General features: G+C 37.9%; 1 long non-coding RNA gene across 1 annotated transcript in view; it reads left to right on the forward strand.

Moving 5' to 3' along the window:
• Nucleotides 1-20,766, forward strand: part of LOC116573003 — a 58,820-nt gene extending 38,054 nt beyond the window's left edge. The window contains exons 5-7 of the long non-coding RNA XR_004278571.1: nt 17,314-17,420; nt 18,580-18,689; nt 20,210-20,766. This is a non-coding gene — a long non-coding RNA (uncharacterized LOC116573003). The remainder of the gene's footprint in view (nt 1-17,313; nt 17,421-18,579; nt 18,690-20,209) is intronic.
• The last annotated feature ends 2,904 nt before the right edge of the window (nt 20,767-23,670 follow it).

Here is a 23,670-nt window from a genome sequence, read left to right on the forward strand (position 1 = left end):
ATGTGGCAAGTCATATTTGGGCTTTGGAGCTCCTGGTATGGAGTAGAGGAGCCACGAAACATCTGGCAGTATAAAAAGAATGGGGTCCATCTCTGTCTGGAGATGCCTATCCCTTGTAGAGTCAAAGGACTCATTAAAAACTGAGAACTCATTGTTTAAACCACTGAATTCTGTGTGTATGCTTTTCAGGCAAGGGCATCATCTCATTCATCTTGGTGTCCCTAGCATATGTCTCACGCCATCTGGCTGACACTAGGATGCTTATTGAATCTGCGGCAGAGACCTCTAGGTAGTCATCGAAGATGGTATCAGTATGAGTAATCAGATTCTGCATGTTAACATGACACGTGAAATTTATTATTGGACATTCATTTCCTTATTCTCTCTTCAACCTAAAATCCCACTGAAGATGAGGTAGGAGGGAAGATAGTCCCTGAGAATGGGGTGCCCAGATAGGATTCCGATCAGACCCTAGCCCAGGAATACATTTGCTGGGGCAGAAGAATCTGCCAAAACTTCAGAGAAGTTCTTTCATTTCACTCTTTGACCCTTGGGGCCTTTTGGCCTTTGGGTAGAACTTTAAATTTCTAACTCAATAAACTGGAAGTATAAAAAAAGAAAACCTACCATCTTCCATACACATAAGAAGTTCCCCTAAAGTAAGTACTTGAAGCCACTTAAAGGTGACTAAGATTCACACCGAAGATGAAAACGGCAGAGGTGATAAGCTAGTGAGGACCCATGCAGCCCCAGAGAAAGGAAAAGGGACAGATAAGAAGCAGCAGCACCAGAAGGAAGAAAGATCAAAACATGCTACATGGGGAGCAGCAGGAAACACTAATGATATACAGATCCAAGGAGCCCTCTTGACATTTTGCAGCAGTCCTCAAACCAATACACAACATCCTGTTAGGAAGAATCCTTTCAAAAGCTTCAACATGAAAAGAAGGCAAATATTCTCCATGCTGGGCAAAGAGAGAGGCTTTGGGGAGATCTGGGGTATCTAACTTAAATCCCAAGATTAATTCTGGTGCATGCACAGAGAACATAGCTGCTCAAAGGGAAGGGACAGAGGGGTGGGCTCCATTTCAGTCCCAGGTGATAGGAAGGCTTAGGATGATTTCTATTTACATTACTTTCTAGCAAGGATGGTTTTGTGGGGAGGACTTCGTGGTCTCCCTTTTGAAGTGAAAATAAAGTAGAACACTAGAGATTCCATATATATACAACTCAACAGGCAAGGAACTCGATGAATTCTATAATCTTGCTTTCATAAAACTATAATGACAGTGACAGCTGCCTCAAAACCCTCAGTGACATTTTCTGGAACACAGGCTGCGCTCTGAGTCAAAATTTCATTTGACACATTTTAGGCCTGGTGGTTTTAAATGAGGGAGAAAAAAAAACATGTTGTTAAATATTACTGCAAAATTTCACTTTGCTTAATGGCCAATAAAATAACACAGTGTGTTCAGGTGGCTCACACTTCCGGTTTGACCATCTGGCCTGGTGAATATACCCAGCATCTTTCATCTTTTGCTGGCTTTCTCTCTACTGTCTACTGATGAGTAGCTGGCTGTCAGCATAATTAGCTCCTGCCTGAAATCTGCTTAAAGGAAATGTCCTGATATATATCCAGTAATACTCTGGGAGTAAAACAAAAACAAAAACACACCATAACAGAAGAGACTTCAGGCAGTCAAGAGTGTTGGCCTTGTAACTTGAAAAACCACTTCAAGAATATTGGTATTTCTTATTCAAACAAAATGCTCGAAAGAAATAGCCACTCATTTCTTCTCCTACAACATTCTGGATTTAATATTTGGGAAGGAGCACTGACATCTTAATAAGAGGACCCTGAATTATCAAAAAGGGGAAGTGTTATTAAAAATCTAAGAGAAGCTACAAAAATAGTAAATCTGGCTGGCTTAGACCAATGGAATAAAATTTCCAGAGAACACTGACAATTGAAAAAAAAAAATGAGTCACTATATGGAACACTTATAGACAGCCTCGCCTCCCAGGATGGGGTACACATATAGAAACAGAGTCATTTTGCGGTTTAAAGCCAAAAATATTTCTCAGTTTCTCTTTTTTTCCTCTCATAAGAACATTTTGATCATCTCATGGTTTTTTAGAGTTTATGTGAAAACAATTTGAAGAAGTAGATAGCAAATGCATAACAATTTTTATTTGGAACGCCTTCTCTAGACACAGTTTTCCTTAAAACACACACACACACACACACACACACACACACACACAGAGAAATCTGAAAGACATATACAAGGCAACTCTTTTCAAGCATAGGACAATAGGCATAAAAGATGGCAATTCTTGAGATAAAGGAAACTTACAAGATGAGCCCCAAAATCACCCAGCTGTCTGCCTGGGTACAATTTTCTGACCTCAACAAAATGAGCAGCTGTTTTATTGAGGGGGAAAACTCAAAACAAAAACAAAAAAACCCCAAAAAGCAAAACAAAGCGTGCGTGCGCGCGTGCGCACACGCGCGCACACACACACACACACACAACTTAGAATTCAGGGCAGCTAGAAGATCTTTAACTCTGAAAGAAAAAAAAAAGATCTTTATATTCTGTAGGGTAAAACATCAGAGAGAGGAAAGCTGCATACTGCAGGGTAGTGGTGAAAAAATTTGCATGGAGGTTCCTTGTGAGTCCTTAGTTGAGGGCTAGCCTGCACATGTGAAGGGTGAAATTCTGTGGACTGGAAATTCCATGACTGTTAATGGCATTGGGAAGGAAACAGATTCTAGATATCAAAGGTGTCGGAAAACATTGGAAGTCCGGCCCAGTCAGACTGGATAAACTTCATTAACACTCCAACTCCAGGTAAGACACAAGGAAGACTTTATCATAAAATTAAGAGTCAGACTTTAAATAAGTCTCTTCCTAAATCTACCCCAACAGAATCTAAAAGAAAAAACTGAAAAAAAATTAGCAGCACATTAAAAATTTTGGAATAATATTGCACACCTTATCAGATATATAATTAGAGTCTCACAAGGATGAGAACAAGAAAACAGCATAAAAACCTTGAAAATTAGTAGCCAAATACTTTGTTATTTGATGAAAAACATTGACTTATAAATCCAAGATCATCAGTGAACTCACAAAAGAAAGAATTGAAAGAAAGCCACGGTTAGACACATTAGACTTAAACAGAAGACAAAAAAATAAAACATCTTAAAAGTAGAGAAAACCTCTGCCTGCCTCCCTGCCTACTTGTAATTTCTGTCAAATAAACAAATAAAAATATTTTTTTAAAAATTTTAAAAAATAAAAATAAATTAAAATGCATCAGAAAAAAAAAAAAAAAAAAAGTAGAGAAAACCTAATACATACAGGGAAACTCCAAGTATGATAGCAGTCTTCATCAGAAACAATGAAAGTAGGAAAATAATGGAATGGCATTTTTTTAAGTGCTGAAAAAGAAAATCTGATATCTCATATTCTATATTCAGAGAAAATATCCTTCATCATTAACAAGGGTGAAACATAGACATATGACAAACATAGCACAAAGAATGTGGGAGTGGGTAAATGTATTATTATTTTGAGGTGTGTGATGGGAATTGGGAAGAAGAAAATGTGTGAAATGTGATCAGATATAATATTAATTTGTAAATAAACATTGATACATTAATGTTGTTTATTTTTAACCCTAAAGTGATCAATAAAAAGAGTAAGTTACAGCCAAAAACCCAATGAAGGTTACTAAAAGGCTCACTACTATAGTTGATTATAAGAAAAAAAAAGCAGGAAAAGAACAAAAGAAAAACAAACACACTGGGCAAATAGAAAACAAATAGCAAGATAGCAGAATTTACTAGAACCGTATCAATAATTACATTATATTTAAAAGTAAAGATTTGAATTAAAATGCACATACTGGCAGGTTAGATTAAAAAGCAGGTCCCAATTATATGCCATATACTAAAAGCATTTTAAGTATAAAGCCACAGATACGTTGAAAGATAAAAAATGGAAAAAGGTATATCTGGCTAAAAGTAAGCATAAGAAAGTATGTGTGGCTATGTTACTTTTTGAGCAAGTAGTTATCAAGATTGTAAGTCTTACAAAAGAATGCATAAAGATGGACATTTCATAATGATTAAAGTTACAATGCACCAAGAAGACCTAATAATTTGACAACATTAACGTACCTTAGGTACATAAGGTACATAAATGTACCCAATAACAGCCACAAAATCAGAAGTCAAAAATAAATAAATAAATAAATAACAAGTCTGTCAACACAGCTGGAAATCTTAACATACTCTTTTAGGAATATTGCTATACTTGACATAACAGGTAGGTTAAAAAACAAAAACAAAAACAAAAAGCAAACATGGGGCCCCTGGGTGGCTCAGTGGGTTAAAGTCTGCCTTCAGCTCAGATCATGATCTCGGGGTCCTGGGATTGAGGCCCGTATGTGGGGGGAGAGGGAGGGGAAATCTATGCTCAGCAGGGAGCCTGCTTCTCTTCTTCTCTCTCTGCGTGCCTCTCTGCCTACTTGTGATCTTTGTCTGTCAAATAAATAAACAAAATCTTTAAAACAAAACAAAGTGTTAAGAGTATTTAAAAAATCTAAAAAATACTGTCAGCAAACTTGACCCAATTGAGAAATTTGCAGAACATAATATGCAACAATCATAAGAAATATATTCTTTATAAATGCACATGGAATATTAATAAAAGCCATATTCTTGGCCATACAATAAGTCTCAGTGGCTTTTAAAAGAAATATTACAAATATTTTTAAAAGACAGAAATGTTATAAAATATGTTCTCTAACCACAACATAGTTAAATTAGTAATTTGTAACAAAATCTAGAAAAGTTTCTAAATATTTACAAATTAACCTACTTCTAAATAACCAATATGTTCAAGAAGAAATCCTAAAAGAAATTAGAAAATATTTTTAGTTGAACAGTAATGAAAATACAATATATTGAAAGGTCAAAATCAACTTGATTCAGGGCATCTATGAAAAACTTGCAGCTAATACCATCTAAAAGTGGTGATATAGTGAATGTTTTTTCATTAAGCTTAACGAGTATGTTCATTCTTACCACTTCTATTCAACCTTGTATTGGAGGTCTTAACCAGTTAGTTCAGTGGACAAGAAGAAAGCATACAGATTAGAAAAGAAGAAATATAATTGCCTTTATTCACATACAATGTAAATGTCTGTGCAGGAAATCCTAAATAGTCTTTAGAAATAGCCATGTGAATGAATGAACAAATTTAATGAAGTCACAGGACATAGGTCATAATAGAAAAATCTACTAATTTCTACATATTAATAATAAAAAATTAAACATTAAAAAACTTAAATTATATTTAAAATACCATAAAAATATCCAAACATGCCAAGAAATCTATGTTCAAAATTACAGAACACTGTTTAGTGAAATTAAAGAATTTTTAAATAAATGGGGAGATAGATCGTGTTCTTAGGTTAGATGATACAATATTCCTATCATAAATTAATCTATAGATTCAACAAAATTACAATAGGAATTTTACCAGGCTTTTAAAAAATTAGAAGCTGATTCTGAAATTTATATGGCAATGCAAAAGACCTAAAACAGCTAAAATTGTTTGGAGAAAGAAAAATGAGTTGGAGTACTTACCTTATATGATTTTAAGAGTTACTACAAATCTACAGTAATCAAGGCAGTGTGATGTTAGGTAAATATACACATTTAGATCAGTGGAACATAATAGATATTGCAGAAATAGACCCCCACATATGGTCATATGGTGATTTTCAACAAAGGCATTAACGTAATTCTATATGGAAAGAAAATTTTTTATTTCTATGGGAAAAACACAAACCTCAGCGACTCCCTCATACCACGTAAAAAGATCAATTCAGAATGGAACATAGACTTAAAAGCTAAACAAATAAATGAAGTTCAAAAGTATCATAAAAAGACTCTTTTTTTAGAAAGATTTTTTTTTTTAATTTATTTGAGAGAGAGCATGAGAGTGAGAGAGATTGAGAGAATGAGTTGGGAGAGGGACGGAGGGAGAAGAGACTCCCTCCAGAGCACGGAGACCGACATGGAACTTGATCCCAGGACCATGGGAACATGACCTGAGCCGAAGGTAGCTGCCTAACAGACTGAGCCAACCAGGTGTCCCAAAGAGACTCTTAAACAAAACCCCACAAGACCTTTTTGTTTAAATTCAATTAGCCAACATTATTAGTTTCAGATGTAGTGTTCAATAAAAACAGACTCTTAGAGAACAAACAGGGTTGTTGGAGTGGAGGTGGGGGGGATGGGCTAAATGAGTGATGGAGATTAAGGAGGGCACTTCCTGTGATGAGCACTGAGTGATGTATGTAGGTGATGAATCTCTATATTCTACACTTGAAACTAATATCACACTGTATGTTAACTAACGAGAATTTAAATAAAAACTTGGAAGAAAAAAAAAGTATCATGATAAGCCAATGTGGCATGCTACACGACAGTCCATACGATTTCATTTGTATAAAGTGAATAATTGGCCCCAAACAGGCAAAACACTCCAAAATAGAATTCAGAATGGGTGTTTCCTATGGGGGCAGGCATTGTCTGGAAAGGGACACTAAAAAATTTTGAGATGGTCGGGGGGCAAGTCTGGGTGGCGAGGCTGGGTGGCTCAGTCCTTAAGGTCTACCTTGGGCTCAGGTCATGATCTCAGGGTCCTAAGATAGAGCCCTTGCCTGGAGGGGGTGGGATGGGGGGGGTCCCTGCTCAGCAGGAAGCCTTTTTCTCCCTCTTTTACTCCCTCTGCTTGTGTTCCCTTTCTTGTTGTGTCTCTGTCAAATAAAGAAAATCTTAAAAAACAAAAAAAGTTTGAGATGGAAATGGGAAGTGTTTTATATCCTGTTTTTGCTAATGGTTGTTTTCCTTTCTATATTTTTCAAAGCTCATTGATTTGTGAATTTCAAATGTGGGCTTTTTATTGTTTGTAAATTACATCTCAATAAAGCTGATTTTAAAAAGCTGATTTAGAATGTTTCCTGTGGAGGAATACAAGTGAACCTTACTTTTACAAATTTCTTTGACACTTCGAAATCCATTTCATGTTGACACCAGAATTCACTGAGACCATTGAGCTTAATTTTGTGTTCAGTGTAGTTTTCCAACACACTGCCAATGATTATAACACAAGATATAGATAGATAGATGATAGATAGGTAGATAGATAGATAGATATAGATAATAGGTAGATGATTGATAGATGATGGGTAGATAATTACAGAGAGATAGATAGAGATTTGTTGTTAGAAAAAAAATGGAACATTGTAAAGAAACCAGCGGCATTAGGTTTGTTTGCCAGAAGTTATTGATCATTGTTTACATGGGCCTAGGGTTGTGAAATAAAAATAATAATACTTAAAAATTTTTTAAAAACTTTATTTATTTTAGAAAGTTGGGGGAAGGGGCAGAGGAAGAGAGAGAGAAGCAGATTCCTTGCTGAGCACAGAACCTGATGTGGGGCTGGATCTCAGGACTCTGAGATCATGATCTGAGCAAAAACCAAGAGTCAGTTGCTTAACTGACTGTGCCACCCAGGTACCCCCAAAATAATACTTTGTATTAGATGTGTTCCATGGCTCCTCTTTGGTGGAAAGAGAAGAGAGAATCATGTTTGGGAAATTCCAACAAAAATGTAATCGTACTATATAGTTACCCTGTGATGATAACATAGTCATAGCAATATGAAAGATGGCCATTCTAAGCCAGTTTGGTATCACAAGAAACTGTGGAAGCAAATGCATTCTAGTTGGTGAGGTAATATATAACAATGGAAGCCAGGTTGAGAGCTGCTTGAGGGAACCATTGCCAATATTATTTGCTTTCTTCATTGACTTTAACTTTACCACTCACATGCTGCTTACAAATGATTAAAATTACTCTGGACGTGGGATAATGGTGGCTGGAATTGTATTGTGGTTAGCGGCTGGGCTGTTTGCACTTGAATGTCAATTCAATTCCCACCAAGACTTAGGGAGAAGTGGATTTAGTGACAGATCCATCATCTTGGGAACAGACAATGGCAAATGACAGTAACAAATATCCGATAAAAAGTTCAGCAGTTTAAAAGGTTTGCATTAGCAGAGAAAATAGGAGGAAAGGGGTGGGCAGCTCTTTATTGAACTGTGTCCAGGTCTCTAAGTATAGGGCAGTTACAATCATAGGGCAGTGATGGCGAATGAGTCTCAAAAACCAAGTATTTGGGTGGCCTTCAGCAAGGGGGAAGATCAAATGTTTATCTTGCAGATTGTTTGCCTCATCTAAAATTCAAGCCTGAAAAGCAGGCCTGGATTGTTTTGGGAGAATGGTTTGCAGCTGAGATTTTCCAGGCAATCAGAATTACAGTTCATTTGACCATTTGGACTAGAGCTCAGTGTTGATGAAGATGAATAAAAGCAGAAACTTTCAAATTCCTGTAATATATAATTTTCAAAGGCACATGTTTGTCCCTCAGTGAAATATAAATATTTTCAGAACGATTTCTTGGTTAATTTGGGGTGAGGGGGTGGTAAAGTTCAGGTGTGTAGGCATTAGGAATTGGGTGAGGATATAATCTAGGCTTTGCCCTGGAGTTAGTTTCTCTGCGTTGTTTCTTGGACTAGATCCCTATGTATATTGTTATATGTTTTGAGAGAAAGAATATCATGATGAATAAATATGAGAAATGCAACATATGTTTTTCCATTTTGGGATGTCATAAAAGAAGTCAGCATAGAAGGCTCTCTTTCAGAAGTCCAGCAGGAAGGAAATCTGTTTCCTTAACACTTGCCACCATTCTCAAAGGCCCCAATATCTGTGATAATTTGTCATCCAACTCTTAGGCTGTTTATTTCCTTAATCTTCTCGTCTTTAGTGACCTTTTTCCTATCCTGCCACATTTACTAATGTTCAAACCCTTGAACTCCCTATTCAAGCATGCCATTCTCTGTCCACTACCTCCTAGCCATCAGCTCACCTGCTTCACGACACCACCTCCAAAAATTGAAATGAGGCTGGGTCATTAGTGCATTAGTGTAAACTTTGCAACTGTGATGTCAGGCTTCTAAAGCAACATTTAATAGCTGTGGGGGTGCTCACAAGTCCCTTAAACTTTCTGTCCTTCAGTTTATTTGTCTTTAAGTGGTAAACAATAACAATACATCTCAGGGTTGTTATAATGATTCAATAACTCACTATATATAAAATACTTCAAATAGTGCCCAAAACACGGCATTTGCTCGATTAATGTGAAGGCTGTCTGATCCTTGGAGTTCAATGTGTCATGCTTCATTACCTCTGTTCTGCATGTCCTTACTTCCCTACTGTAAATTTTACTGTCCATCTTTATAACTGGTCCCTTCCAAACATGTAGACTTCCTCGTTTGATTATTCTCAATATATGTGTACATATGTTGCAAAGCTCCAACCTAGTTAGAACCAACTATCAAGTTTATGCCTTCACCTAAACAATTTCTGGAGGATATTGCCAGGGGAAACCACTGAGATTGCTGATGTTTCTTAATTGCAGTTAATAACTCCACACCTCTAATGAATTCTTAATACCACTTGGCAATCTAACTACACTTTTCCCTTCCCAAATTATCTGTTTCATACAGTCTCCTTTCTTCTGCTACCTTCAGTGTCACCATGGGCTATTTCTTTGCTGAGCAGTTCGTTTCATGGGTCACTGAGAAAGTAGAATTGATCTAAGGGAATGGTATCTTCCTTTCTAGTACCAAGTCCACTGGCCTACTTGCCAACTTTTCTTCTCCTCTCAAAATTCAGAGGCCAGATTTTTCACTTGGAATTGGTAGAGTCTTCTGGTCTCCTTAGGTACTTAGAACCATGACTCTTCCCTGTCTTTCCTGTATCATCTCTTTCTCCCTCTCTCTTGGATCCTTGTCATCACAGTGTTTCTTCTTTAAAGAACAATTTAAAAGCTTTCCTCAAAGATCCAGATGGGTTCATTGGTGAATTCTACCAAATATTAAAGGAAAAAATTATACTTAGGCTTTATAATTTCTTTCAGAAGACAGAAGCTGAGGAACTATTTTCTAACTAATTCGAGGAGGTCAGCATTACCCTAATGTCACAACTGGAAAAAGACATTATAAGAAAGAAAACTATAGACCAATATCTCTCATAATCATAGATGCAAAAATCCTCAAAAATATTAGCAAATCAAATCTAACAATGTATAAAAAGGATAATACATAATCTCTCATGTATGCAAGACTGGTACAACATTTGAAAAATCCATTAATATAATTCATCACATCAAAAAGCTTAAAAAGAAGACCCAATGGTCGTATCAATAGAGTAAGAAAAAGCATCTGACAAAATCTAACACCCATGCATGACAAAAACTCTCAGCAAACTGGAAGTAGAGGGGAACTTCTTCTACTTGATAAAGAATATATAAAAAACCTACAGCTAACATCATATGTAATGGTGAGAAAGTTGAAGCTTTCCCACTAACATTTGGCATAAAGTATGTTTGTCTCCATTCACCACTTCTTTTTAATATCATACAGGAAGTCCTTGTTAATATGATTAGACAAGAAATTGATAGGAAGAAATAAAAGTGTCTTTTTTCTTTTCTTTTTTTGAAGATGACATGATAGTCTATATAGAAAATCTGAAAAAACAGAAAAGAACACTCCTAGGACAAATCCATAATAACAGTAAGGCTATAAGCTTAATATACAAAAAGAATACCTATAGAGCAGCAATGAATAGGTGGAATTTGAAATTAAAAACACAATACCATTGGGGTGCCCGGGTGGCTTAGTGGATTAAAGCCTCTACTTTCACTCCAGTCATGATCCCAAGGTCCTGGGATTGAGCCCCGCTTTGGGCTCTCTGCTCAGCAAGGAGCCTGCTTCCCCTCCCCCCACCTGCCTCTCTGACTACTTGTGATCTCTGTCTGTCAAATAAACAAATAAAATCTTTAACAAAAATTAAAAATTTAAAATAAAAAAAATAAAAACAATACCATTTACATTAGCACACAAATAAATGAAATACTCTGGTATAAAGATTGTACAATGATGTACAGGGTCTAAATATGAGGAAAATTACAAAGCTCTAAAGTAAACAAAACCAAAGAACTAAATAAATGGAGAGACATTCCATGTTCATGGACAGTAAGACTCAATCATGTTAAGGTGTCAGTTCTTCCCAACAGATTGTTCAGTAGATTCGATGCAATCCTAATTAAAGTCCCAGCAAACTATTTTGTGGATATTGGTAGACTCATTCTGAAGTATATATGGAGTGGTAAAATACTGAGAATAGTCAACACAATATTGAAGATAAAAAAAGTTGGAGAATTAACACTACTGGACTGTAAGACTTACCAACTGTAAAGCTATAGTAATCAAGATAGTATGGTATTAGTGAAAGAAGAGATAGATCAGTGGAACAAAATAGAGAGCCAAAAAATAAGCCCACATTTGGTCAACTGATTTTTGACAAAGGACCAAAGGAATACAATGAAGCATTTTTTTTTTTTTTTTTTTAACAAATGGTGCTGGAACAACTGGACACCTACATGGAAATTAATAAACCCGGAACCTTACCTAAAAATTAACTCAGTATAGATCATAGACCTAAATGTAAAAGTCAAAACTATAAAACTCATAGAAAATTAAATAGGAGAAAGCTTAGATGATCTTAGGTATAACAATGGCATTTTTGATACAATACCAAAGGCATGATCCGTGAGAGAAATCATGAATAAGCCGAATTTCATTAAAATTTAAAACTTGTATTCAGTCAAAGACAATAGCAATTAGCAGAATTAGCGGACAAGACATGGACTGGGAGAAAATACTTATGAAAGGACATACCTGATGTAGGACTTTTATCTAAAGTATATAAAGATGCCTTAAAACTCAACAATCAGAAAACAAACAACTTGATTAAAATATGGGCAAAAGAGCTTCCCAGACACCTCATCAGAGAAGGTATACAAATGGCAAACAAACATATCAAAAGATGTCTACATTATGTGTCATCAGGGAAATGAAAATTAAAATGACAGTGAGATATCCCTACATAGCTATCAGCAGGACCAAAATCCAAACACTGGCAATACCAGAAGTCGATGAAGCAGTGTGGAATCTCATTTGTGGTGGAAATGCAACATGGTACGACACTTTGAAAGACAGTGATTTCTTACAAAACTACCCAGACTTTTATAGAATGATCCAGCAATTGCACTCCTTTGTATTTACCAAAGAAGTTGGAAATTCATGACCACATAAAAACTTGCACATGGATGCTTATAGTAGCTTTAGTGATCATGGACAAAAAGTAAAAACAATCAAGATTTATTTCCTTCTGCAGGTGAAGAGATAAGCTGGTATATCCACACAACAAAATACTTTTCCATGCTAAAAAGAAATGAGCTATCAAACCATGCAAAGACATGGAGGAATCTTTAAAATATATTATTAAGTGATAAAAAAAATCTGAAAATGCTATATTACAGTATCATTCCAACTGTAAGACATTCCAGAAAGGCAAAAGTATAGGGAAAGTAAAATGATCAGTGGTTGCCACAGGTTGGGTGGAGGGTAGAGGGATGAATAAGCAGAATATGTATTTTTAGGGCAGTAAAAATATTCTGATATCCTAGTAATGGATACATGTCATTATACACTTGTCCAAACCCAAAGAATGTACAGTACCAAAAGTGACCCCTAAGGTAAACTTTGAACTTTGGGTAATTACATTGTATCAATGTATGCTCATCAGTTGTAACAAATGTTGTAATTCTGGTGGAGGGAAGTGATAATGGGGGAGGCTATGCATTTGTCAGGGCATGAAGTACATGGGAAATCTCTTCACTTTCAATTTTCTAATGAACCTAAAACTGTTCTTTAAAAAGAGTCTTAAAGAAAAAATCCAAATTTCCCTTGACCTACATTCTTCTCTAGCTACTGTCCTATTACTCTGTTCTCCCTCACAGTACAACTATTTTGTGACATTTATTATGACAAATTTCAAGGATACTTAAAAGTAGAACTTTATAATGAGCCCCCATGTACTCACCATACAAATGTAAAAATTATTAGCTTCGGTCATATTTCCTTCATCTCTCTTTTCATTTTTTGTTTCAACATTTTAGAGCAAATATCAAACCCTATGACATTCCAATTCTATCTATTTCAGTACATTCCTTAAAAATAAGTGCATTTTATTACATAACCATGATAACGTCATCACACGTAACACAATTCACAAATATTCCTTAACATCATCTGATACCTAATTTAGATTGACATTTCCTCAAACTGTCTTTTCTTGTTGGTTTAGTTGAGTAACAATCCAAATAAGGTCTCTATGTTGGAACTGATTTTATCTTTTACATGATTTTGCCTTAAATGGAATTCAGTTTGGAATACACACACACACACACACACACACACACACACACACACACACACATTTTTTTTCCCTATGTCATGGACTTGTTAAAGATTAGGTTAAGCTATCTTGGAAAATGCCCTCTAGAGTGTAATTCCTGAGAGAACTCCATTCCCCCTCATCTGCCCTTCTCCCTTAAACACCCTCAGCTGGGTTTCCTGCTTTTACATCCCATGAAGATAGTTCCATGATGTCCATATTAACACAACCAATAGGCGTGTTTCCTTCTTCACTTCACTCTCAGGGTCACTTGGCAGTTAACCACTCTTCACTTCTTAAAACCCTCTCTTCTCTTGGTTTCTGAGATCCATACTCTCCTACAGTTCTTCCCATTTCAGGAATAGCTCTCTCTTTCTCTCTGCCTTCTTATACTATGCGCTCTAAATACTGGAGTGCCCCTGGGGTTCATCCCAGGCTCCCTTCTCTGCTCTGTCTTCCTTCTGTACTTAGCTAATCTCTTTTTTAGACCCATCACTGTAAATATACAGGGGAAAGAAACAGAGTAACTGGAAGACAGTAATATCCTTGGGGTGGCAGAAACCTGGCTTCTATGACCAAGAGGGGTATATAATTTTCTATGAGTTTCTATAATTTTCTATGAGTTTCTATAATTTTCTATGAGTTTTATAGTGTATGTTCCAGAAGAGGTAGGGTCTTGACCTTGGAAGTTTTGAATGTTGAGAGGAGGAGTTGGGCTTTTATTTCATCTGCAGTTGAGATTCATTGAAGGTGACAATGTTGGCAACTTTGGTTACTCTAAGGGGGTTATGTGGGGGTTCCTAAAGGGGGACAGTTTTAATAGGTTTGTGTCATCTTTGGGAGCACTTCCAGGGATACTGAGAAGTGTATGTACTGCTGATCCTGTTCACATTCCCTTTGCCCTAGTTTTCTTCACCCAAGGCTCTTCCTTGATGCTTTGTACAGAATTCGTGGGTATGCTTTTTATAGATAGGTCAGTATCTGAAGACAGACATTTTGAATGTTCTATGTTGGGTCTAACATAATGTGTTTTCTCTAAAACTATTGCATGTCTTAGCACTTATCTTCTGAATTTTCTCCCTTAAACAGAAGTGCTAAGAAGAAGGGGGAATTTTCTCTCTTGTTTATTTTAGAGATTTTTCTTCTAGAAGAGAGAAATATGTATTTAATGTGTATGCCACATTTCAGTGAACAAAGAAAAATAACAAATGAAGGGAATGCAAATCTCCTCCTGCTCCCCCAGCACACACAAGACACACACCCAAGACACACACACACACACACACGCACACACACACACGCACGGTCACACATTGGATCTACCACCTGGATCCCCCAAATTGTTTTAGTTCAGTGAGAGTTGCTTATATGGGAAGAGAGATGCATACATAAATAATACATAAATGCTCTGAAATCATTTTGAGAAACACTGTATGCCACTTATAATATTTTGTAGTTGGAGGCTCTTCACTTTCACAGGAAACCCTGCCTCGGTCTCAAAGATGAGACTTTCATTAAAGAACCTTTATTAAAGATTTTTGACTGGGAAGTCAATTTCCAGGACAGAGCCTGCAGAGGGGAACCCCTTTGTCCCTAATTGTGTAGATGTGAACTCTACTGTGTTTACCTTTGCTATGGGCTATGAGCATGCTTCTTTAAGAAGAAGTAGGGAGGGAAAGAATACCCAAAGGCTCCAATAAGTGACTAAACCAGGAAAACTGTAAAATCAGAGTATTAAGTCACAGTGACACTGCTGGGGCCTGGAAGCAGCAGTCTATAAATTCATACCTGGAACTGAACTGAGATGGGTTAAAAGCAATGATGTGATTTCATCTGTGGAGGGAGTATGTAGTGTTCAAGACTCCTGTAATAAAAAGTCTCTGCAGAACTCAAAATCATCCCATGGGCAGGCATGCCTGTAGGCCTTGTAGGTTTCTCAAAGGTATTCAGTGGACCTTGGCTGGTTCCTTTGTTTCAGAGAATGAAAGTATGTCAAGAGAAAAGAACAGAAATTTCCCAATGATGCCAAGAGCATGAGAAAGGCCTTGGGGTTAAAAGTATAGCATTTGAAGATACTTATTTCTGGGTATATCCAGAAATATACCCAATATTTCTACATGCTTACCAAGTGTTAGTTGATTATTTTATTGTTCTTCTCACCCCTACAAATGTAAGTTCCACAAGGAGGGGGATGCGAGGTGTTTTATACACTGCTATATCAAAATTCTGAGCTTTTATACAAAGCCCAGAACATGTTAACACTGAATATATTTATGCTGAATGAATAAATGAATGTATGAATAGGGTCGCTCTTTGTGTTAAATGAGCCCACTTTAAGTGTCTAGTAAAGTGCCTGCCACATACTAATGTCCAATAAATGGTGGCCTAACCTTTTGCCCTACTTATCTCTTCTCCTTTTTGGAAAGGGACACAGATTCCTGGCTAAATACTTTGGGAGAAGATCTCTATTTGCACTGCTTAACAGTGGCTGAATTCTCTGATCAAAAATGAAGACAGGGACCCAACATTTTCTTAGAATTTCTTTTTCCAAAAATATTTATTTATTTATTTATTTTAGAGAGAGAGTGAGGGGAGGGGCAGAGGGAGAGAAACAGACTCCTGCTGAGACAGGAGCCTATGGTGGGGCTCCTTCTTAGCACCCTGGGATCACGACGTGAGCTGAAACCATGAGTCGGATGCCTAACTGATGGAGCCATCGAGGCACCCCAGGGACCCAACATTTTCTAAGTATCACCTAGGGAAACACATTTTCCCATTTCTTTTGAATCTCACATCTTTTTCTTATCCACACACTCTGCTCAGCCTTGCCTTTCACTTATGCTCTGACACTGGATCCTGCCAAGAATCACTTGCTTTTTCTCTTCTCTTCCAAGTCCTAACTCCGGAAGAGCCCATCTCCATCGTTGCCTCCCCGGTGAGGTCCTCCCTGCCATATCCCTCTCCAGAAGCTTCTCTCTTAGTTTGTTTTGTTGACACATGTTCAGGACAAAGCATACATTCCTGGGGCCTTTCAGGGAAAACCAGCACAAACTATGGGAATTGAGGTCTGACCTACTTGGAATGGAGAACCTTCTATTGACCAACACTTGCTGAATTCCTACACAATGTGCTGCTCAGTGCAAGGTGCTAGAGACAGACAATACGTTAGGAACAACTCTGGGAAGACCAAGTACAGAACTCAGCTGCTCTGGGTTTGGCTTAAAAAAAGAGAGAACTCCAAATCCTAGAGACTTAGCCTTTAATTAACTGAATCTGTGCATTCTGTTCTCTACTGCAAAAGCTTTAGTGATGCACTAGTCCAGACAGGTTGTGAAATTTCTTCACATACATGCCAAGGAGCTTCTGCCACCTGGTGTGCTAAGAAGACATTGCAGTGTGATGGGAAATAGGGATTTCTTAACTTCACCTTGTGAACACCATGAATTTTCTAATACAGTAATAGTAGTCAATTTTTCTTTTTAAAGCTGTGTAAAGTTTTCAATAGAAATATTACGTAGAACCCCAATACATAAAATAGACTAAAAATGAGCTGCTCCTGATAGTGTATGTTCCAGGAGAGGTTGGAGGTCTCAGAACCCTGCCTTTTGACCTTCCTTCTTTTTCCTCCAAAACATTGTTGATGCCTTTTTATACAACCCAGAGCTCATGATCCATAATGGAGAATCCAAGACAAAAAAAAAAGTGTGTGGGGGTCAGGTGTAGTTTCTTTTAAATTTGTTTTTGTTTCTTTGTTTTTTAGATGAGCTTTACAATCCCTTTAGGGAAGAAGGACTCACGTTGACTGAATTCTTTGTTTATGCCCAGTCTTTTACATGTCTTACTTCAGGATGTATTCACAGCTTTACCCTGTGAAGGAGGCTCTGATATACACCCATTTCATTGATGAAGTAACCGAGCCAGAGACTCAGGATTTTACCCATGGCTACCCAAGCTGTAATGAGTTGAGGTAAGATTCAAACCCCGGACTTCCTGACTTCAACATCAAAACTTGTCTGCCCCCATCAGTTCCCACTTCAAAATTGTGTGCCTCTGGCAATGGGCAGTGGCAAAGCTATTAACAAGAATGAGGAGGACAGAGAATGTCTTTAAGATCACAACCATTCCTAGTGGTCTCTTTTGTTCCCTAAAGGCCCTCTTATGACCCTTTTGTGCCAAATCTGAAGACAAATTTTTTTGGTAAAGAACAAGTCCGGGGCCATACATGCAGGGTATGAGTGGGACACTGGCAGGGGAGAAAGACAGAAAGAGAGGTTCTAGAACTGTCCAGGTCATTAGATCTGTGCCAAAAGACATTACACTTCCCACCTCAGAACTCTGGGTCATAAGATTGACTCCGGTGAGAGTCTCATGTCTTTGGGAAAAAAGTGGATCTTTTGCCTTTACCAGAGTCTAAAGGCTTGTATGTGTACCACAGATGAGAAGTCTGGAAAATAGCCCTCCTATGGGAGCTGGTCATCTGTGGAAGGTGAACAGAGGATGCAAAGCCCAGCTCTGTACGGTTTCTGCTCTCCAGACTCGAATCTGCCAAGTGCGGAATCTGTTCTCTGATAGGTGCCCTGAGGAATGGCACCAATCGGGGTCTCCAGTAATGCAATCACATTTAATCAGCATTTAATGAGGCTATAAGCAGCCTCAGCTTACCTCTGTTGCAGAGAGGCAACTACACATAAACCTCAATTACTCAGACATTTAAAAATCAATTTCAAATAAAACGTCCAGGTGATGGAACTGAAGGGATTAGAAGGACCGGGATGTGTGCACAGGCCTGGCAGGCCTTGTCAGCGCAATTGAGGCAGACAGCTCCCATAATGTAATAAAGGTGGCCAATCTTGTGCCCCTAGGGGTTAAGGGGAATAGGTCTTATCTCTTCACTTCCCCCAAAGCAGAGAAAGATTCCGACAACAGAAAGAGAACACAACAGTGATGTCTGGACACTCAAGCTGTGTTGGAAATGTTAGCTTTGTCTCATTTTATAGTTGTGAAGAGGAAATGTAGCCTCAGGCTACCACTCAAAGCCCTCATCCCAACCTGGCCTCCATCTGTACCACCAAAATCAGATATATTGCTATTTCTATAGATCTTGACTTTTTTTTTTTTTTTGCTAGCCATACGTACTTACCAACCCCAACAACAGGCTGGTAATTTAACTCAAGACATTTTTACTGAACATGTACTAGGTGGCAGGCACCATGCTGAGCAACATGGGGATCCAAAGGTAAGGAAATTATAATCTCTGCTTCAGTTTACAGGGTAGAAGAAATGAGGCCAATTCCATATTAGATCAGGGTTTACAGTCCTGTGAAACCAAATCACTTGCATCTCTAAGGCATGGCTGGCTTTCTCACCTCTGAGCCTTAGCCAATGTGGAGAAGAGGTGCCCTTCCTTTGATTCTATGAGCACAAGGTACTTCCTCTAATAACTTCCTTTATAAATTTTGTTTGCTCATGCTAATAGGAGTCAAACGTCTATTACTTTCACCTGAAGAAACAGGTTATATACAGGATAATGCCATTAATAATAATAATAATAATAATAATTTAATGAATAAATATTAAGCAGTAAGTATTGTGCTAAATGCTTGACTTGCACTATCTTTTTTACTACCAAAAAATACCCAGTGAGATGGGTCTTGCTATTACCTTAGTTTCCCCATTTTTGTAGGTTAACATACCTTACAGGGTTGTTGTGTGCATTAAATGAGGTACTGGTTCTCCAGTATTACCATCCCCGTCTTGAGACTTAGCACCCTCTCCATTCACGTTGTATTTGAAGGTGTCCCTTGGAGTTGCCGAATTAGAACTTCCCACACTTTAAAAACATGACTCATGCAAAATAGAATGAACATGGATCAAACATCTCTTCAACTTAATATTAGTGAGGGGATCCTTGAGATGGCAAATCTGGCTCAAAGGATAAATTTTTTTTTTAAAAGATTTTATTTATTTATTTGACAGACAGAGATCACAAGTAGGCAAAGAGGCAGACAGAGAGAGAGAGAGAGGAGGAAGCAGGCTCCCTGCGGAGTACAGAGCCCGATGCGGGACTGGATCCCGGGACCCTGAGATCATGACCTGAGCCGACGGCAGAGGCTTTAACTCACTGAACCACCCAGGCGCCCCTCAAAGGAGAATTTAAGGAAAGGAATTTATATAGTCAGTAGGTCAAGGGGAATACAGAAATGAATTTGTTGGAATGTTCTATACTGGTTAATATCTTACAGAGCAATAAAGCTATAGCCTTCTGGTTATGCTTTCTAACTTGTAGAAATCAACCAGTAGATACGTAACTTTTAAATATCTGGGGTCTAATCAAATAGTAAATGGCAAATTCAAACATAAGTACATTACCCCAGGCCAGGGAGCCAGCAAACTTTCCAAAGTGTGTTGGGATGTGTTTTGGGATGTGTGCACACATCCCAAAGGACCAGACACTAATTATTTTTGGCTTTCCAGGTCATATGGTTTCTTATGAAGCTCCTCAATTCTGAGATTGAAGGATAGAAACAACTTTAGATTATACATAAGCAAGTGGATGTGGTTGTTCCAATAAAACTTTATTTACAAAAACATGTGGCTGTGGGTGATAGTTTGCCCATTCCTATCTTAGATTAAATAATATTTGGGTGAGCCAGTTAATGCATAAGGGTAACATTAACATTGACAGGGTATGAAATTATCTTACTGCTGTATCTCTATCTTTAAGTCTATTTTTTTTTTTTTTTTTTTTTTTTACAGCACTAAAATGTGAATGGGGCCTCCTGGATTTGCCAACGCAATGTTCCTGCCGCCACCCCCCGCCCCCAATTCCCTCACCCTTGCCATGTATGTGGTTAACAGTGGAAACTTCATGTTTATTCAGAGACACCATTCTCTCCCTGCCTGCCTTCATCATTATTGACTAGATCACAGCTAACACTTGACCCAAACTCCAATTTGAAATGGCTCAAATTTGCTGGTTGCTTTCTTCAGTGGAAGAGACATAAACTCGGGCTGATGAAGGAAGTCGTTTTCTACCATTTGACCTGGAAAGCAGTGGAACTGAGGTCAGAAGGAATCCACTCACTGCCTTTCTGTGCCTCAGTTTTACTAACCACACCATGGGATGGAGTGCCCCAAGCAGGAGCTGGGTGTGTAAAGGACACAGCTTGATACACAGCATGTACCTTGTGAAAATTACTTCTCTTATTTTGAAGATTCCTCTTTCACAAGTGACTCCAGTGCCAAATAGCTTTCCCCCGACACAGGAATTATGCCGATACCACAGCTCTGTCTCCTCTTTGCTTGAGCTCCATGACCTCTCTTTTCTACACTGATGTTTTATTTCACTGGTGGCATCTAACCTTTGAATTTTACTCAACGGCTTCTAGTAATCTCATGCTTTATAGTTAAAGAGCCAAGCTGACTTCTTTATTTTCTTCTGTGAGTGAGGAAGAATTGGGGGCAGACAGGATCTAGTGCTGGTTGGGCTGTAGTGTGGCTGAGTGCTTTATTTTTTATTTTTTGAAGATTTTATTTATTTATTTGACAGAGAGAGACAGCAAGAGAGGGAACACAAGCGGGGGGGTGGGAGAGGGAGGCTTCCCGCTGAGCAGGGAGCCTGATGCGGAACTCGATCCCAGGACCCTGGGATCATGACCTGAGCCAAAGGCTCAGCCACTTAACGACTGAGCCACCCAGGTGCCCCAGCTGAGTGCTTTAAATAGATCATCTTTCATGCTCACAACCGTCCATTTCTAGGGGACACTGTTATCCGTATTTTACAGATGAGGTTCACAGAACTTTAAATCACCATACCAAGACTTGTCATCCTGAAAAGAGTTGGAGGGCTGGATTCCAACCCAGGCCTAACTGATTCCAAACATAATAAATGCTTTTATCCACCGCAATCCACTTTCATCAAAGTACTTTTCATTTAGCTGCTATTTTGCCTTTTAGCTATCTCTCTTATTCTGGAAAAACTAATCTTCTGTGGCCTGAAATGAAGGGAACAAACAAACACTGTTCAGCACTGAAAGTCAAACAAGAAGCTTTTAACATGATGTCTTCAAATACCTCAGCAACTCGTATTCCAGTTTTCATGTTTGAGCGTAAGTCAACATCAGTGTCTCCATCATAGATGTCTCACTGCATGGATATGCTCACTGGTAATCTTACAGGGCTCCAGAGAAATTTTACCACTGAGTGTGACAAAATTTGGAGGCCAGACTCAGTTAAATAGAGGGTGCACAGCCAGATCATCCTAGAAAGTTTATGTCTGTCCAAATGCAGCCATAGCCTTTCAGAGAACACATCTCTATGTGGGTTCATAAGAGTATGAGCTATAATTGACACAACATTGTATTAGCTAAGTGTACAGCAAAATGATTTTGTAGATGTATATGTTGCAAAATGATTACCACTATACATTTGGTTAACATCCATCATCTCACATAGTTACAAATGTTTGTGTTGTAATGGAAACTTTTAATATCTACTATTTTAGCAATTTTCAATTATACACCACAGTATTGTTAACTACCTACGTATTTTTAAAGAATCATGGTAGCTTGAAATCAAGGCCCCTCTTCTCTCTCCTTGCATAACTAGGACATGAATCTCAAGAATGTAGCCCAACTATACAGGAGTAAACAGAGATTAATTATGGTAACTCTGCTAGAACTTAACATCTTCTCAAAAGTGTCAAGGTTGGTGGCATCAGTCCACAAAGACTGTTTCTGCCACAGGATCTTAATGGTGCCCAACCTCCCTTGTTTGTTTGTCTTCCCCTCAGCCCCCAATTTCTGATCTTAGTTCTCCAGGTTGTCAATGTTGTGAGCTATCCAATATCCAATCTAGGGGATTTTTGTTACTTAAATTAGCCTAATTTGTCTTCCACAGCTAGCTCCATGGTACCCACCAATAGGCCTGGCCTTCTTCAAAGGAGATTTCCCCAGAATAGGTGGTTAGAGTTCCCACTTAAGTGGAAGAAAAAGACATAAAGCCTCAGAACTCAATTTATTTAGAACCTTAGCACTAAAGGTTTACATTGGCTATTATCTGAATTTTCACTAATCTACTAATCTGAGATAGATGTGCATGTAGGAGTCAAGACAAGGACTTCCCTCCTATAATCAAAAGATAAATTTCAATAATCTCATATCAAAGCCCAAGTTATTTCTTTCATAGAAATAGAAGATACACCAAATAAATCAGGTCATATTTCTGCTCTTGTGGTCATTAAATAAGGAAGCAAAAACCAAGTTATGTAGGGCTTGCATTTGTTCCAGCATGTCCTAGATGATATGTAAAATGCATGAATATAAAGTGATGAGGGAAACTGATATTTGCCTGCCCTATTGCATTCATCCTTCAGCTCTGCATAGTGAGGTAAATCCTATTATACTCATTTTTCAGTGGAGGAAAGAGGATCACACAGACAAAACAACTTACTCAGCCACAGAGCTGGTAACTGTAGCCAGGATGAAAAGTGACTCCAGAATCTATGGACAGTCCACACTACCATCTTTGGAGAACCTGAAGCCATTTTAGCTGGTGAATTCATTCACAGATGAGACCATTCTGGCCAAAAAGAAAAGAATCTACTTTTTTCAAATAACGCAGATGCATCATAGGGATGGTTTTAATTAAGTTAGACTTCATTTCAAAAGAGTTCTTTTAGTGGGTATACAGACTGCCTATCACCTAGTAGGTGGTAAAAGAAATATTGACTTGGATTCAGTAAGTTCTGACTGGTGAAGAGGGAAAACAGTCACAGACACAGAAATAAATTAATTTGGGCATTTGTGTGGTATTTTCCATACTTTTCAGTTTGTTTTGCTGCTTGGCAAAAATAAAAGTCCAAATTCTTTCTGGGCTGTTTCATAATTGATAGATGAACTTGGTCTAATTGTTGATCCATAGAGAATGGCTGGAAATACCAATACCCTTGGGGTGAAATTTCCCAACTTTTGTTGTGGAAATATTTAGTCAACTAATGATCTCCTCTATCCTCTGCAGTTAGATTTGGCAGGAACTGCGCCCTTTGCTTTTAAAGCAATGTGAAAATAATCCTCAAAGGAGATAAATACCTGTATGAAGCTTCCAAAAAGCTGGAACGAGGATGGCAAAATACGGAGAAGGGAATTTAGATCCCTTGCTAAAAGAATAATGAAAAGACAACCTATAAATGCAAGAGTGGGCATCTATGATTTGAGTGA

This window comes from Mustela erminea, chromosome 14 (assembly GCF_009829155.1).
Source record: "Mustela erminea isolate mMusErm1 chromosome 14, mMusErm1.Pri, whole genome shotgun sequence".
Classification (NCBI taxonomy): Eukaryota; Metazoa; Chordata; class Mammalia; order Carnivora; family Mustelidae; genus Mustela; species Mustela erminea.